Here is a 16,642-nt window from a genome sequence, read left to right as displayed (position 1 = left end):
TTAACTTGTCCTGGCTTGTTGAAACTTGCCGGTTGCTGCCATTCGTTGTCGGAGCCAGGCAATGGCTCAACGGGCGCAGAGGGTATAATTTGCTCTCCGCCCCAGAACTCCAGATCTGATACGGGACATACCAGCGGTGTTGATTCTTGGGAGTTCTCGGAGGGTGGGCAGCTCGCGGCGGGCGGCTCCGAGGGGACGGCACACAGCTCGGCTCCTCTGAGACTTCCTGCACCAGCTGCCTGACCTCCCGCCAGGGTCCGGCGAGATCGCAAGCCTCGCGGCTCCCCCTTGTAACCGCTTCCCATAGTTCGGTCCCTATGTCCTCCCATGTACCGGGAGAAAAAAATTCGTCCGTCGAACGAACACAGCCCTTACGCTGGGCGAATAGTAACAGGCGCTCCACCGCGTCTTTTTCCAAAATTCTTCCTGTTCTTGCAGCCAGCTGCAGAATACTTTTCACTATTATTTTTTCTTCCACGGATGCCGTGTTTCCCATGCCATCTGCTTCTTCGTAGGCCTACTTTCCGCTATGATTGAGCGCTGGGCTGGTGTCGCCCCCAGGTGGCGTCCTCGCGTCTTCACTTCCGGCGATCTTGCTTCGATACGAAGGATCACGTCGGGGTCACCAAAGTGTTGCTTTATCCATGCGAGCCACGGAACCTGACACACCAATATGATGTTCACAGAGTTCGCTTTATTGTCGGACCGGGCTGGCTTTATAGCAAAGCTGCCCTGTCCACACGCCTTACAACAACGTGATTGGTTGTAACTCGTGTTATACAATAACATGCTAGGCTGCATGTGCTGTCCACGCGCTCTGCACGCATGTGTCCGGCGATTGCTCACTCATTATTACTTTCTAATGGTGCTCCTTTAGTCTCTTTTGTCTCTGGCTTCACCTCTCAGCCAGGCTGGCGACAACCCCATCCCCCTGGGGCGGGGGGGGGCTCTGCCACTACACGGGTACAAACTGAGATACAAAAGGTTCCTCTTAAATTTGACAAGAAACTTCTTCATGGTGAGGGTGTCAGAGCCTGGCCCAGGCTGCCCATGGGGGTTGTGGAGTCTCCTTCTCTGCAGACATTCAAACCCGCCTGGACACCTTCCTGTGGAACCTCAGCTGGGTGTTCCTGCTCCTGGATGAGCTTTCCAGGTCCCTTCCAACCCCTGACATTCTGGGATTCTGGGATTCTGTGAAAGGGTTATTAGACATTGGAACAGGCTGCCCATGGCGGCGGTGGGGTCACCATCCCTGGAGGGGTTTAAAAGGGACATAGATGAGGTCCTGAGGGACATGGGGCAGTGCCAGGGGTGGGTTGACGGTTGCACTCGATGGTCTCTTCCAACCAAAATGTTTCTATGATCCTATCTATTTTTTGCATTGTAATAGTGTCTGAATTTCAGGGTTCATGTGATCTTGTCCCGGTACTTTTGCAAGGACGTTAAAAGTAAATGTGTTGCTATCTGCAATTCAAAACTGTTTTTCCGTTGTTTTCTAACAGGCTCGGAACTTCCCCTTTCGGAACCTGTCTCTTTGGAGATGCTGGAGAAGACCAAGGAGGAGGACACCCAGGCAGAAGAGACACGAGGAAGATGTGGAGTCTCTGCACAGCCTTGAGGAGACTCTGACCAAGCCAACCAAGGAAGAAGTGGAGAGCCCAGAGTGTACTGAGGAGCCTCCAGAGCGCGTTGAGGAGACTCCAGAGCGCATTGAGCAGACTCTAAGCGAGACAAGAGAGGAAGATGTGGAGACTACAAGCAAGGTATCAGACAAAGACGCAGAGACTCCAGAGCGCATTGAGAACGGTCTAAGCAAGGCAACAGAGGAAGACACAGAGACTGCAGAGTGCACAGAGGAGACTCCAAGCGAGCCAACTGAAGAAGACGTGGAGACTCCACAGAGCCTGGAAGAAAATGTGAGGAACCAACCTGGGGAAGACGTGGAGGTTCCACAGAGCGTTCAAGAGGCAAGTCACTGGTGCACAGACAGTTCTGTATGACTTAGGGATATTTTAGAGTTAAAAGAGGTAAAAAAAAACCAGAAAAGCAACCCCCAAAAAAACCCCAAACCCCAGCTTCCCCAAACCAGGATTTGGTTGCACTGCACTCAAATCCTTTCTAATTGAGTTGTTGCTGTGCTTAAGGCTATGGTAGTCAGTAAAGCCCTGAAACTTTAATTATTCAAGTGGTATGTATGAAGAAAAAGCATTATGTGGTTGCAGGGGGACCAGTATATGTATTTCTGAAGTTAATTGTTACATCTATTTTCAATTCTCTAGTGCTTTGCTCCTCAACATGTATCAGCATGTTAATACAGCGGCTGTTAGTGGTGGGGTTCAGGAGATCTGGACTCTCTGGTTTAATTCTTACCTCTTTCATTGACTTGTGCAGTAAGTTGTGCACTCAGCTCCTCTCTGCTTTCAGTTAAAAGCCCAAAAAGGCCCAGGTAACTGAAGGCAGCTAAAAAGTGGCAACTGAAGTGAGCGTTGTTGAGGTGTTGTGAGATCCTGGTGCTGGCATGCTGGTGTCTGCAGCCTGCGCTTGTGCAGGGACCATGTTCCTTTCTCTCTGGCTTGTTTCTCTTGGCCCTTTTCCTGGCAGAGCACAACTGAGGATGGAGCTGAAGACGCACAAGAAGGAGCTGTTGACTGCGACAGCCTGAGAAGAGCGCAGATCCAGCAGACTGACAGCGAAGGAGCAAGATGGCTCGGGGTGAGTAAAGCTGGCATGGTGGCCAAGCCCCCAGCTGATCAAAGTGTCCTCACTTCATTGCAATCGGTGCAGCTGTGGCAGTTTGAGCCAGAGGGTCAGGAGGTGGGTAGAACTTTCATGTTATGTTGCGATGTTTCTACATTTTCTTCAGGATCCAAGGCAATAATATAAGAACTTGCTTTGGTGTGGTGTCCAGGTTGGTAGTATAGAGACTTTGAGTGGCAGATTTCCCATCTCTGCCTCCTGTTTTTACCGGGAGAAATAGCAGAAAGTATTTTTGACCTCCTGTACATTTTCCAGCTGATGGGAAGAGTTCTTAGTGATGCTGCATTTGTAGAGTGATTTGGAGGCTTTTCAGCTGAAAAGCGTTGGCTGGTAGTGGATGTGTCTGAGAGAAATGCAGCTCTAACTGAAAATTTCATAGAACCCGTGTTGAAAGGAATACAACTGTTTTTGTTCATTTTGAGTGAGTTGGGCTTTATTACCAATTCCTTTAAGTACTGAGAAGCTTGAAACCTTGCTTAGTATCTTCTTGTAGAGGTTGGAGTAAGTGAAGGAACTTAGATCTTTCATGCTGCAAGAAGTCTGAGAAACCTTTCTTAAACTTCTGGATGCTAAGAAAGCATCCGGGGTTTTTGAATGGTTGGCCCTGTTATGAGAGAATGGTCAGTTTCAAAGGCAACCAGGAGATTACAGTTTAAGCACTGGAAACACTTGGCTGTTTCAATAAGAAATGTCTTGATTGTCCTCCAGTATTTGATACAGCATTTGGTGTTTGGAGAGCCCAAACCGACAAGATTGTTTAGTAACTAGAGATGGACTATTCCTGTGAAAAGGTGGAATGGAATCTGTGTTTCGTTGTGCAAGCTCTGTCGGGGCTCTGGCTTCTGTGCTTTGTCTTTGTTTCCACTTTGTAGGCTGAAGGGGACCAGTTCCCTGCAGGACACACTGTCAGCCCGGACGAGACGTGCAACAGCAGGGCCCTGAAAGCTGGAACTTTGGAAAAGCTGGTGGAGACGCTTCCGACGGCCTTTGCCGATAATGACTTCACATACATCAGCATCTTCCTCTCCACGTACAGGGCCTTTGCCGATAATGACTTCACATACATCAGCATCTTCCTCTCCACGTACAGGGCCTTTGCCGATAATGACTTCACATACATCAGCATCTTCCTCTCCACGTACAGGGCCTTTGCTTCCACCAGCACAGTCCTGGAACTGCTCCTGGACAGGTGAGAGCCGGGACAGAATGGAAACTGAGCCGTCATTTATTATACACGACAGGGGGATGTTGACAGAAAAGAATCCTGCAAAATTCAGGATCTCAGCGTAAACACACCATGTGTAAATGCACGTTGCCCACATCCCAAATCTCATTAAAGCTTAAGCGCCAGGTGGGGAAAGTGTGCGTGGTCTGACCGCTAAGGAACCAAACTGGGACCGACACAAGAAAACCAATACAGCTTGTCCCTTAAAAAAAGACCAGTGCACGGGGGATATGTGCAAACCCTTCATCTCTGCCGCAGCTTCCCCAGCCACGGTGGAATTGTCCAGCATGAAGCCCTTGTCTTCATGCCAATTGTATATGAATATGCCAATATCTATATGTTTATGCCAATTGTATATGGATTACGCTGTTTGGGTTGCTCAGTAGAGGTTCCTCTAAACAGCCATCTCATTTTTTCAGATACGGAAACCTGGAGATCTCGGGCTCTGAAGAACATGGAACCCAGAATTCCCCCGGATCCAGCACAGTGCTCAGGATGTAAGTTTGGTTTTGCAGCGCCCAGCGAGCCCCAGTCAGGGTTCGGTGCTGGAGCGGGACGTGGGCAGCAGAGCTGTTGTTTCATTTGACAATTCACAGCCCTGTTTGCTTCAAGGAGCTTGTGTAAAGGCCAAGTATCAGCTGTCTCATAACACATCCAATAATACAACGCAGAGAAAATATGAATGACTGCGCTGGTTTCTCAAGGTGTAATTGAAGAAGCAGCCTTTAGTTTCCTATGAAGTATTATCTTAATAATATTTCTTGCCTAAAAAGAACAAATTAAATTCTGTGCTCACAGAAGTGTCCATACTGCCCTCACGTGGGGGATGAATGTCTCAGTGTTCCTGTTGTTATATTAGGTACAGATCCATGCGATTGCATCAATATCTGCTGCATACAACCCATGTGTTCTCTCTGAATTTGCTCACAGTGCGATGGCATCGATTTTACAAGCCTGGCTCGACCAATGTGCCGACGATTTCCGAGAGCCGCCCGAGTACGTGTGTCTGCAGAAGGTGCTGAGTTATCTGAAGAAGAACATGCCCGGCTCTGACCCGGAGAAGAGGGCGCAGAACCTCCTGGAGCAGTTCCAGAAAGAAGAATGGGAGAATGATGGTAAAGTACCTTTCTCTGCTGTCTGTGTGTTCTCCCAGCGTCAAGCCTGACACATCCCCTTATCCAGAGCACAAAGCTTCCTGTGCCGTGAGCCGAAAAGTCGTAAGAGCTCACGTGGTATGTGAATGAGTACTGGAATCAACTTCCAGCCTTAGTAGGCAGACTGAGTTCTACTACATGCATTTTTCTCACGTTACCTGCGTGTTTTTCAGACCCCGTTGGCTCTGGAGCGCATAACGGTAGGACTGGTGTGCAGAAAAGGCCCAGGTTTAGACTTAGTGCTGCGGCAGCCAAGGCTGCTGATCAATTCTGTACAGCCCTGCAGCCCTGAATCCAGCTCTGGTTTAGTGCCGAGTCCAGCCCAGGGCGTCCGGGGGCCTGTCCTGAAGCTGCTGGAGCCACGATTGGTTTCGTATATTTTGCATTACTTTCTCTCCTCATCAGTAGTACTAGCAAAGCACGTTTTAACTTTCCAACTGGTCTCTCTCCCTTCTCCTCCTCTTCCCTTGAAACGTGGACATAAGAGCATTCTCAGCGTAATATTTTGGGGGTATAATTGCAGTCTTGTCTCTTTGCAGTTCAGCTGTTTTTCAGAGTATAGAATGCGTAAATGCTGACAAGCAGATTATCAAAGTTCTGCAGTGTTAATAAGGAGTTGTTGTGGGGGGGTTGGTGGGTTTGTTCTTTCCAAAGAATGGTTAGTGAATGGGTTAAGGCACTTCTCAGCTAAGAGACCCTGAACAGCTCAGTTCTCCCTATTTCTTTTTCTTCTACCTTCTCTTTGCCCATTTAATCTTCTGGACCTTCTCTATCTCCCTAAAATATGCAGCACGGTGAGGCCGTTACCCCAGGCAGGTCCCTTTGCATGTTCTGTTCTTCTATGTAGTGATTTTCCAAATACCTGCTTTGATTACTTGTTTTCTGTATCAATTCACTGACTTGTGTTTTCCCCGCTGGCCAGACGCGTTCCACAGCCTTTCTCCCTGCACCCCGGACGAGGAAGAGGAACTGGAGATCAGCGGCCCAGAAGAATTCTCGCTGTCCCAAGAAGACCTGGTGGCAGAACAGCTGACATACATGGACGCGGTATGTAGATCATAGGTATTACTTGAAATGCTCGGGGAAAGAGTTCTGGGCTTCTCATTGTTTGTTTGTTTGTTTTTTAACTTATATCGGTGTAAGTCTGTTGTTCCAGAACCGCTCTGTTGCTGGGACACAGAGCGCAGCTCTGCTTGGTTATCCAGACTTGCTTCATTGATTGGGCTTTTCCTTCAGTTCTTCTGAAGGTGTTTGTCTTTTTGTTATACAGTGTGGATGTAGACTGTGTGGCCTCTTTTGCAAAGTTTAGCATTTGACCCCTCAGAAATAGCGTATTTTGACTGTATCTTAGGCTACCTCACCTGAAGATGTAGAAGTACTTTGTAACTGTAGTGCTCCGATTTGGCTTATTTGTATCAATCTCTTTCAAAAGTAGCATGATATAGAAATCTTTCCCCCTGGTAATGTAAGTGATAGAAAGGTGTCTTTTATTTTTCCAGGACAGTTTAGCTGACAGTTCTTTTAGGGCGTCAGGCCTAAAGAGTTATACCAAAGTGTATATTTTAAACTGGAGAGAAAACCAATATTTCCCTTTTAATACCATACTGGATTCAGCTGCAGTTTGTACTGTAACCGTGCATTTCTTGCTGTGGGCAGTAGCGCTCCAGGCTGAGTTGGACACCTCTGTTTCCCTCTAGACACTCTTCCAGAACGTTGTGCCCCACCACTGCCTGGGCTGCATCTGGTCCCGAAGGGACAAGAAAGAGAACAAACAGCTGGCACAGAGCATCAGAGCCACCATCTCGCAGTTCAACGCCGTCACCAACTGCGTGCTCAGCACCATCCTGGAGAGCAAAGAATTAAAGACACAGCCAAGAGCGAAGATCTTGGAGAAGTGGATCCGTATCGGACGTGTAAAGCGTTTATTCACGACTGTTTAACGTTCCTTGTGCGGGTGCCGTGGAGCTGGGGGGGGACAGGGGGGTTGTAGCGGGGAGTGATATTTTTGATGCTCAGTATTTGTAGAGCTGCCCGCTTAGCAGGGAGAATGTGCAGCAAGCAGGACACGGGGCAGACAGAAGAGCACTGACTATTGGTGATGCTGACGTTTAACGCTCCTGTGTTTCTAACCGCTCCTTTCACAGCAATGTAGGATCCTGAACAACTTTTCGTCTCTGAAGGCCATCGTTTCCGCCTTGCAGTCCACCTCGGTTTATCGCCTGAAGAAGACCTGGGCCTGCGTTCCAAAGTAAGGCTGTGCAGTGTGTCACTGGGTGTGTTTTGGTGCTTTTATCTTTTCTGTGCCCAACTGTTAACGATTCTTGAGAAAAAAATTGTACCCTGGTCTGATTCAGAGTGCTTACAAACAACTTAAATCATTGAATCTTTTCCTGTACAGGGACACAATGCTGATGTTCGAAGAGCTTTGCGAAATCTTCTCCGACTGTGACAACTTTGCGACGAGCAGGGAGCTGCTGCTGAAGGGGGGAATTAGCTTGAGTTGCCAGGTTGTGATCTCACCCAAAGCCGAGCTCAGCCCTGTTCCTGACCAATGAGCTCCCGTATGCGGTGCTTTGGGGAAGACGGGTCTGTAAATCCCGGCTTTTCTGCTGGGGCGAGAGGTGCCGCACAGCGAGATTTGACGCAGAGGAGTTACGAATGAGCACTTTGGCTTATATACCGCTCTGTGCAGACATGAACCGCTGGCTGAGATACCAAGGATGATGTCGTGAAAGCATCATTTACAAGAGCGCTGTTTGGTGAAGCAGACTAGTTGTGTTTTGTTTGCTTCCACAGGAGTATTCTAATTAGTATAATTATTACTTCTCAGTCAATTAATCCACCATTGCTCTGACCGTTTGCAGGGAGTCACACAAGGCACGGTACCTTACCTGGGTACCTTCCTCACTGACCTCGTCATGCTGGACACAGCCCTTCAGGACTATCTCGAGGTAATTTGGGGCAATTTTTGGAATCCTAAATCTCCTCCCTCCCTTGCAGACACTGTGTCTGCTCCTGCATCTTCCACTGGGTGCTAGTGCAGTTCTTAAAAAGAGAGGAATGTATTTAACAAATAGACTCAGGTACACGAGTGCTGTGGCTTATCCTAGAGCTGGAAACGGGTCTTTGTAGAGGCCTTTGGTCAGGGCAGCTCTGGCCTGTCCCTTGGTGTCGCTACTTCATCCTGTTCATCCTGTTTGTGATTAACTCCAGCCGAGCCTGTGCTCTTCTCCTCCGATCCCTTCTCTGTCCTTCCAACAGGGCGGCCTGATCAATTTTGAGAAGCGGCGAAGGGTAAGTGGAACGGTGACTGTTCTGTGATCGTTAGTGCCTGACGCTCTCTGCTAGAGCGTTCTCTTGGCGAGGCCTGTTGTCTTTGCTGGGCGTATCCAACAGCCGCTCACGTTACTCAGAGGGTGAGGAAGGAACAGTCCCCGGCACGCTGTGAACCTCTGCCGGGCTGTGCGGGGCGGCGCGGGAAGAGAAATTCCTTTTAGATGCGGGCAGCAGGGGAAGAGGAGCCGCAGGGCACTCGCTGCCGCGGGAGTTACGTCTGGGGCACGTTCCCCCCGTTTGGTGTTCACGGGAACACGTTACACGAGCGTGTTCTGTGTGCTGGGAGCGCATCAGACCTGCTGGCGTGAGACCTTTGCTGGCCACAAGATGCAGTCTGTGACCATCTTCCTTGTGCTGCAGTAAATAGTTGTGGGTCAAAGGTGCAGAGAGCGAAGCGGGTACCTGGGACCGAGAAATCAAGGCTGAGCGTTGCCTTCCAGCCTGAGCCTTGTTGGTCAGAGATCAGTAGGAGCGAAGGTGCCGGGGTTTCCTCCGAGGGCAGTTTGTCCTGGATCTGTTGCTGCGTGTGTTTAGTGTATTAACGAGACTGGCTTTATTTTTCTAATTAGAATTCCTATTTTATTATTTGTTTTCTTAGGAGTTTGAAGTAATCGCACAAATTAAGCTGTTGCAGTCCTCATGTAACAGCTATTGCGTGACAGGAGATGAGAAATTCGTGCAGTGGTTTAGGAGGCAGCGGCATTGAAGTGATGAGGAGAGGTAGGGTCTCAGCCCAGCTGGCGAAGCAGCTTTTCTTCCCCCGCAGGCAGGTTCAGGTTCTCTCAGCCTTGAGCTCTGCGCTGCCAGGAGCTGCTCCCGGAGAGTGGAAATACACACGCACAGAGCTGCGCTCCTCCTCGTGGGGATGAACCCTCTGGGACGTGGGAGTGACCCAGGGCTTCTCAGATATGGCCACTTTGAGATATTTAACTAACGGTATTGCCTGTTCTGCAGTTTCCGTCTGTCACGTGAAATCGAAGGAGCAGCTCCTGACCAGAGCACCGCAGCGGGCAGAGCTCAGAAGAGCGTGGTGAAGAGATTCAGCCTGTGAGTACAACGGGGAGGGGGTTTGGTGTGTGAATATGAACTGGAATAAATCAAACACCAGCTGACAAACCTGGCTGGGGATCCAGAGCACTGCAGTGCTGCGAGGAGACACCGCCAGCTAGAAATACGTATTGCTGTTGTCTCTTTCTATTGGTGTAAGTAGCCAGGAGGGTTATCGACTAAAGACTGCAGAAATAACTCTAAGGTGTCAGACAAAGGAACGATTTTAGTGCTGGATTATAAATTCAATTCAAATTTGCAGCAGCAAAACAGAGCAAATAAGGATAGAGTCTAATTTGCTATACACACACAAACAATAGGCCACTCGAGATAGGAAAACACAACAGCAGGTCAGATTGTTGAAGCAAGTGACAGCTGTGCTCAGCCCAGCTCTGTTGTGCTTTCTTTTCTCCCCTAGGCCGTTCCTGGGCTTGGGGGTGAGCGCCCTCAGCACCCCCGTCAACGCGCAGCCCAAACCTGCTCCAGGTGGGAGCTCTGGGGACAGCACCGTCACCATCGTCCCTCCCACCGACACTGCTGAGGAGCCTCAGCACAAGGTAGGGCCCGGGCCCTGTGTTCAGCACAAACAGCCTGTGCGAGGCTGCTGACGCTGCCGGCGGCCCCAGGCGCTTGCCCAAGCCTGTGGATCTTGACTGGAGCGTTGCTGGCAGTGGAATGGAGGGACCTGAGCTCTGGGAAAGGCGATTTTGGGGGGAGGGCTCATGTACATCAGCCCAGCCTAATTCTGGGGCAGGCAGAGCAGCTGAGCAAGTGAGAAGCAGGTGAGGTCAGAGCTCACCAGCCCTGTGGTTTGACCTGCCAGGAACTGCCCAGACCAAGCCTGGGCTGGGCTGGGTTCCGTTCCCAGGGAGCTTTGTCCTGCAGACTCTGCTCTCTTGACCTAAGCTGCCTTAACTGGGTTGCCGAAGCCCTTGTTAAGGCTGTTGTGCTGAAGAGTGTCATCTTTAGCTTTTGGATCTTTGAAATTCAATGGTAATGAATGTGTTTGATCTCGTCTCCCCCCTTGCTGCCATCTGATGACAAGTGCTCCAAGAAGTGCCCCGGCCCCGTGACTCCCGTTCCATCAAAAGAAGTGCCGCCAGTCCTGCCAGTCTACAACCAGCAGAGCGGAGAGAGCTGCGTCATCCGCACCAGCGTAGAAGAGGACAGAAGCGGCAACATCTACAGGAGCATCCTGGTGAGCGGTGGGAACAGCAAAGCGCTGTTACTGTGGGTGGTGTTTTCACCCCAGGTGACTTGAATGGTGCTTTTAGTTTCGGAAACACCTATTCCCCGATCAGACCTCCTTGACAGGGAACGTGACCGATGTTACAAATCAAAACATGTGGAGCAGGGGATGAATGAGAGGTTTGCAAAGAGCATCTCTCAAGGTTTCTGGCCTTGAAATTGAAGCTTGTATTTGATCAACAATGCCAAGGGAAGCACTCTGAGCAAGTGCCGGCTTTGCTGCCCCTGCTCTTCTGCCAGCGCCGGCTGTTGTGTGTCCAGCTCAGCACTGGGGTGTGTGAGCTGTGACACAAGGTGCCCCTTCCCCAGCAAACCCAGCTCCAAGGCCCAGAATCTTTGCAGGACATCGCAGAAAGTGTTTAGCAGGGGAGACTGTGGATTAATGGATGTCTGCAAACAGCAGCTGGGGCAGCTCTTGCTGCGGATTCGATGGCTGCTGAGAACAAGGTCTCACCTCTCCGAGCGGTTGCTCAGGAGAGCAGAGGCTGTGATTCCCTGCTGCATTTCTAGAGCAGTGTCTGTTGTCTTGAACCAACTCCACCCCCAGGTGTCGCAAAGAGCGTGTTTTAGCGTCTGGCAGAATCTGCGACTTGGTTACCAAGCGACTCCTTGCAACTCCCTCTTTGCAGCTGAGTAACCAAGAGAAGGCTCCTGCTGTCACCCAGCGAGCCATGGAGAAGCACAACCTGCAGTCTGGCTCGGCCGAGGATTACGAGCTGGTCCAGATCATCTCCGAGGACAAAGGTGGGGAAGCAGAACTCTGCTGCTGCTGCTGCTGCTTGAAGAGCTCTGCTGCATTTTGCCGGCAAGAGTAACATGCGGAGCGACGTCAGAAACGCCATCGCCACGTTGTCCCAGCTGCCGGTGAGAATAAACCCCCAACGCTGAGTGGGGCGCCCATGAACGCTCGCTCTGCTCCCTCTCTTGCGGAGCTGGCGATCCCACCCAAGGCGAACGTGTTCTACGCCATGAGCACCCAGGGCAACTTCGACTGCATCCTGAGAAGAAAAGCTGCAGCACAGGAGGAGCCCGCACTTCATGGGTTGTAATGGCTGAGCTCTGGATAGGATTTACTGTTTATATTATAAGTATGTAAACTTTTTTCCCCCCAGTTTTAGTCTGGAGTTCATATATTTTAATATGTGACCTGTATATAATGTTTGAGCTTTGTATCGTATTTAATATTTCTATAACGAGTATATTAACTTTTTTCCAGTTTTTGTCTGCAGTTAATGTATTTTAATACTCGATGTGTTTATCATATTTAATCTTTCCATACTTCTACAGAAACCTTCAATATTATAGAATCTTTTTTCTACTGATGTCTGCTTGGAGTTACTATATTTAAATAGCTTAGCTTTATAGCATATTTTAGCTTGTATAATATTCAGTATTCACAGAATAAGTACGTAAACTTTTTCCACTAATTTCTCCTTGGAGTTAATATATTGAAATGGTTTAGCTGTATCTCGTATTTGAGCTTTATTTAATATTTTTTATTTAACATACTGATATTTAATATTTATGTGATATGTTTATTTAATGTACTAATGTTTAATATTTATTTACAATGTTTATTTAATGTACTAATATTTAATATTTATTTACTATGTACATAGACCTTCCCCAATAATTGTTTTCTGGAGTTGATATATTTTATTATTAAATCTTTATATAATATTTGATCCTTGTATAATATTTAATATTGATATGATAAGTATATCAACGTTTTTCAACCCATTTTTGTCTGGAGTTAATGTATTTTAATGTTTCTTCTGTAGATAGTGTTTGAGCTTTATATCACATATCTAGAGATGCATATAAAATAAATAGAGAAACTTTTTTCCACCCTTTTTTTCTGGAGTTAATAGATACTAATAACTGAGCTTTATAGAACACATCATCTTTATTTAATATTTATAGAATAAATACTTGAACTTTTTTCCACCAATTCTTGTCTGGCATTAAAATATTCTAATATTTGATCCCTATGTCATATTCAATCTTTACATGGATGTAACATCTCTATCATAAATACGTCACTTTTTTTCCACTAATTCTTCTCTTGAGTTAATATATATTAAGATTTGAGCTTTTATATCATACATAATCTTTATTTAATACATAATCTTTATTTACATAATAAATATGTGAACTTTTTTCCCCCACCAATTCTTGTCTGGCGTTAAAATATTTTAATATTTGATCCTTATGTAGTATTTAGTTTTTATAGATATGTAACATTTCTATGACAAATACATAACTTTTTTCAACTAATTTTTGTTGGAGTTAATATAGTTTAATATTTGATCCTTATATCATATTTAATCTCTATATATTATTGAATGTTTCTATAAAAATACGTAAACATTTTTCCAGTATTTTTTGATCTGGAGTTACTAGGATTACTATTTAAGCTTTATATAACACATAATCTTTATTTAATATTTATATAATAAATACTTGAACTTCATTCCACCAATTCTCGTCTGGAGTTAGTAGATTTTAGTGTTTGATCTCTAGATAATATTTGATCTTTATATGATATTTAATCTTTATCTCATATTGAATGTTTCTATAATAAATGGATTAACTTTTGACCACTAATTTGTGTCTGGAGTTAATATATTTTAATGTTTGATTTTGTATTCTATTTAATCTTTAGTTAATATTTAATACTTATATAATAAATATGCAAACGTTTTCCCACCAATTCTTGTCTGGAGTTAGTAGTTTTTAATGTTTGATCTTTAGATCATGTTTGAGCTTTGTATAATATTTAATGTATCTATAATAAATAGATGAACTTTTTAACACTATTTTGTGTCTGGAGCGAATGTATTTAAATATTTGATCTCGTGTAACATTCCATCTCTCTATAACCTTTAATGTTTCGATGATAAATACGTCAACTCTTCCCGCTCCTCAGTGTCTCGTTCATCTCTTTTCCTCTCAGACTGCACCGCGGTCTGAGAGTTTCCACCTTTTCCCCGTTGTCTCCATCACGGCATTTGTTGCTCCTGGCAAAAAGACGACCCCGAATTTAAGCTGCCTCTTGCGTTCTGGTTGTACTTCAACTGCCCGGGGAGCCAGCACACTGTTGTCAGGTTGTCAGGTTCTGGTGACAGCCTTAGAACCGGTGACGTGCACCAACCCTGCCTGTGCCCTTGGTGTGAGCAGCTCCACTTGCTCCTCACCCTGGGGAAACTGCTCCTGGCTCCGGGTCTGTCACCCTCGCTGCGGGGTCTGCACCAGCCGGGGCTCCGGGGGCTTCGCTCTCGTGCTCCACAGCAGAGGACAAACCCCACGCTCACAGGAGAACACAATAACTCATGGAGCAGCTGAGCTTCACAGGAAAGGGGAAAAAGAGCAGAAAAAGAGCAGAACAGCGGAGAAGGGTTTGCACTGGCTCCTGCCTTCCCAAAACACAGTCAGTGCTGAGCAGGGAAAGCCCGGACAGCACCAGCCCAGGAGCTGAAAGCACAAGTGCGGTCACCTGCTGAAGTGAAGGGTGTTTGGGGTTGCACTGGGAAGCAGTTTTAGTCCTTCTGGGTGAGCAGCCTGGGTGGTGCTCACCGCATTGGGAAGAAGAAACCCAAATGAACAAACAAGTAGAATTTCTGGTAGATATGGGGGCAACACTAATGAAAACCTGAAAAGAAGAAACTCCAACCCCATGATGGGAGGGACCTTTTCTTGTTTTGTTAACTACAGAAACAGCTGTTGGGAGGGCAGGGAAAGGATGGACACGCGTCTCTCGAGTTAGAGGAGCCCTGACGGAAGAAAGAACCTGGAAAGTAACTCAAGAACCAGGGGAACTGAAATTGAAGTTGACACGGGATTGGTGATGTAACTACTATTAGTGTTATTGATGTGAATGCCCAGTATAAATGAAAATGAGAATGGCTTAATAGCTAAATGTGTTGAACCGAGTTGTATATGTAATTCTCATTTTATATCTGATGTTTAGGTTGTAAATGGACTGTGGTATAAGCATATCCACAAAGGGAACTTACCGACAGGATTGTGTAAGAAATGTCTAAGAACAGAAGATAAGGAAACCGGGGCTCGGTTGAGGATTCCAGTTGCCGCTGGAAGAATAGAAAAAGAATAGCGGAGAATGGTGGGAGGTATTTACTGAAGGGGTGAATGGGAATTTAGAGCCCACCAGTGATGAGGAGAACAGAGTGCAGACAGAGAAACCACATTCCGTGTTGCTCCTGTTGTTCCTGGGAAGTGAAGGCCAAGAGTTGGGAAACGATAAAAAGTCGCCACGCTAACGGTAAAAACAGGAAAGGCGGGGACACGGCCCTTGCTGCCGAGAAGATGACGAACTCGGCTGCGGCTGCAGCCTGGTCGGCCAGAGAGGCAGAGGGTGCAGAACCCTGGACCTGATCCCCTTGCTGGCAGTGGTGACTTATTGTTCCCAACTTAGCCTGGCCAATCCCTGTACCAAGTGCTACGAGCGTGTGAGAATAGGGAGACTAACCCAATATGTTCTACATTATCACGCTCCTATTAATTCTGGATGTTATGATAGAAAAAAATTGGAGAAGTGTGAAATCCAAGGGCAGGAATGATGGGTAGCAACTAACCTAGAGAAAGGTGGACTCGCTGTAGGCTCTGCCTCCTGCCCTAGGGGAGAACAGAGGATCTGTTTTACACAAGGTGGTGAGTGGGGCTATTCAGATGGAGGGGGAGTGCAAGATCAGTAGAAGGAGGAGTTAGTTAAGAGTGCCACTCAGGAATTAAAAGGAAAGCAAGAGCAACAGAAATTGGTACAGAACAGCAGTGATTGGTATGAGGAAATAAGGCAAAAAGACAAAGGATTACAATTACCGACAGCAGGGAAAAACCTGTTTATAGATCTTATGGAAAAGACAGCCCGAGAATTAAATGTCACCTCGTGCTGGATATGTGGGGGGTCTCAAATGACTGAATACGTTGGACGAACCCCTTGTCAGTTAGCGTTGAGGGCAAATTCGTCAAGTACCTCTATTCCTCCCACTTGGTGGCCAGGTCCACCTAATGGATATTGGTCTCGAAACTGTAGCCTGGTGGAAGAAAATAGGGTTCGTGATAGTATGTGCATTTCTGCGTTTACTGTTTGTGCCGTGCATGATCCCGTGCTTTATTCAGTTACTACATTCAGCAGTCCAAGGCATGCAAATCTCAGCCATGCCTATCGATCCTGAAATGGCAACAAAAGGAACGGGGTATAAATTAATGATTTTAGGCAGGTGCTGGCTAACTTTGAAGTCAAAGCACGAATCAATGGGATAAAAAGCAAAAAGGGGAACTGTGAGAAATGCAGCTGTGGTTCGTGCTGAGAAGATGTTTAATGTTTACAGATATAACCAAATGGGGCACGGGCTCTGAACCTGGAAAAGGAAAAGGTGGTGAAGTTCTATGTAAAAAGTTAGGAAACTTGTTTATGAAGTTATATTGATAGAGGGAAATAACATTTTAAAGGGTTAACCAACTACATAATAAGAGCCTACTAACGAACTAACACTTTAAGCCACAGAATGAATATCTAGTTCAGAACTGTATGTAAGCAATTGTGCTAGGAATCTTTAAAGGGCCAGGAGTAAAATCCCAGCGCGTGGTGCGTGTGCGTGAAGCAGCTCCGGGAGCGCTCGCCCCGGGCTCTGCCGCAGCACACGTTGTGTTCCACGCACAGTCTGATGCCCACGCTCCCGGCTCGGTCCGTCTGTCCCGCTCCCGGCGCCTTGTCCGGCTGAGCAAGGGCTCGGACTGCGGGCGGGCTGAGGGCGGGGCAAGGGGGCGCGCGCGGAGCGGCGGCGAGCTGCGATTGGCCGGCTGCGGGCGGCGCGTGCCGCCGCGAGGCCGCGTCCGGTCGCCGTGGTGCCGG

At 47.3% G+C, this 16,642-nt stretch overlaps 1 pseudogene; it reads left to right on the top strand.

Moving 5' to 3' along the window:
- The first annotated feature begins 2,554 nt into the window (after positions 1-2,554).
- LOC139825957 (ral guanine nucleotide dissociation stimulator-like 1) lies at positions 2,555-12,245 on the top strand (annotated as a pseudogene).
- The last annotated feature ends 4,397 nt before the right edge of the window (positions 12,246-16,642 follow it).

Source organism: Patagioenas fasciata, chromosome 32, assembly GCF_037038585.1.
Source record: "Patagioenas fasciata isolate bPatFas1 chromosome 32, bPatFas1.hap1, whole genome shotgun sequence".
Lineage (NCBI taxonomy): Eukaryota > Metazoa > Chordata > Aves > Columbiformes > Columbidae > Patagioenas > Patagioenas fasciata.
Note: the sequence above shows the minus strand (reverse complement) of the source record. Positions and strands in the feature narration are given on the sequence as shown.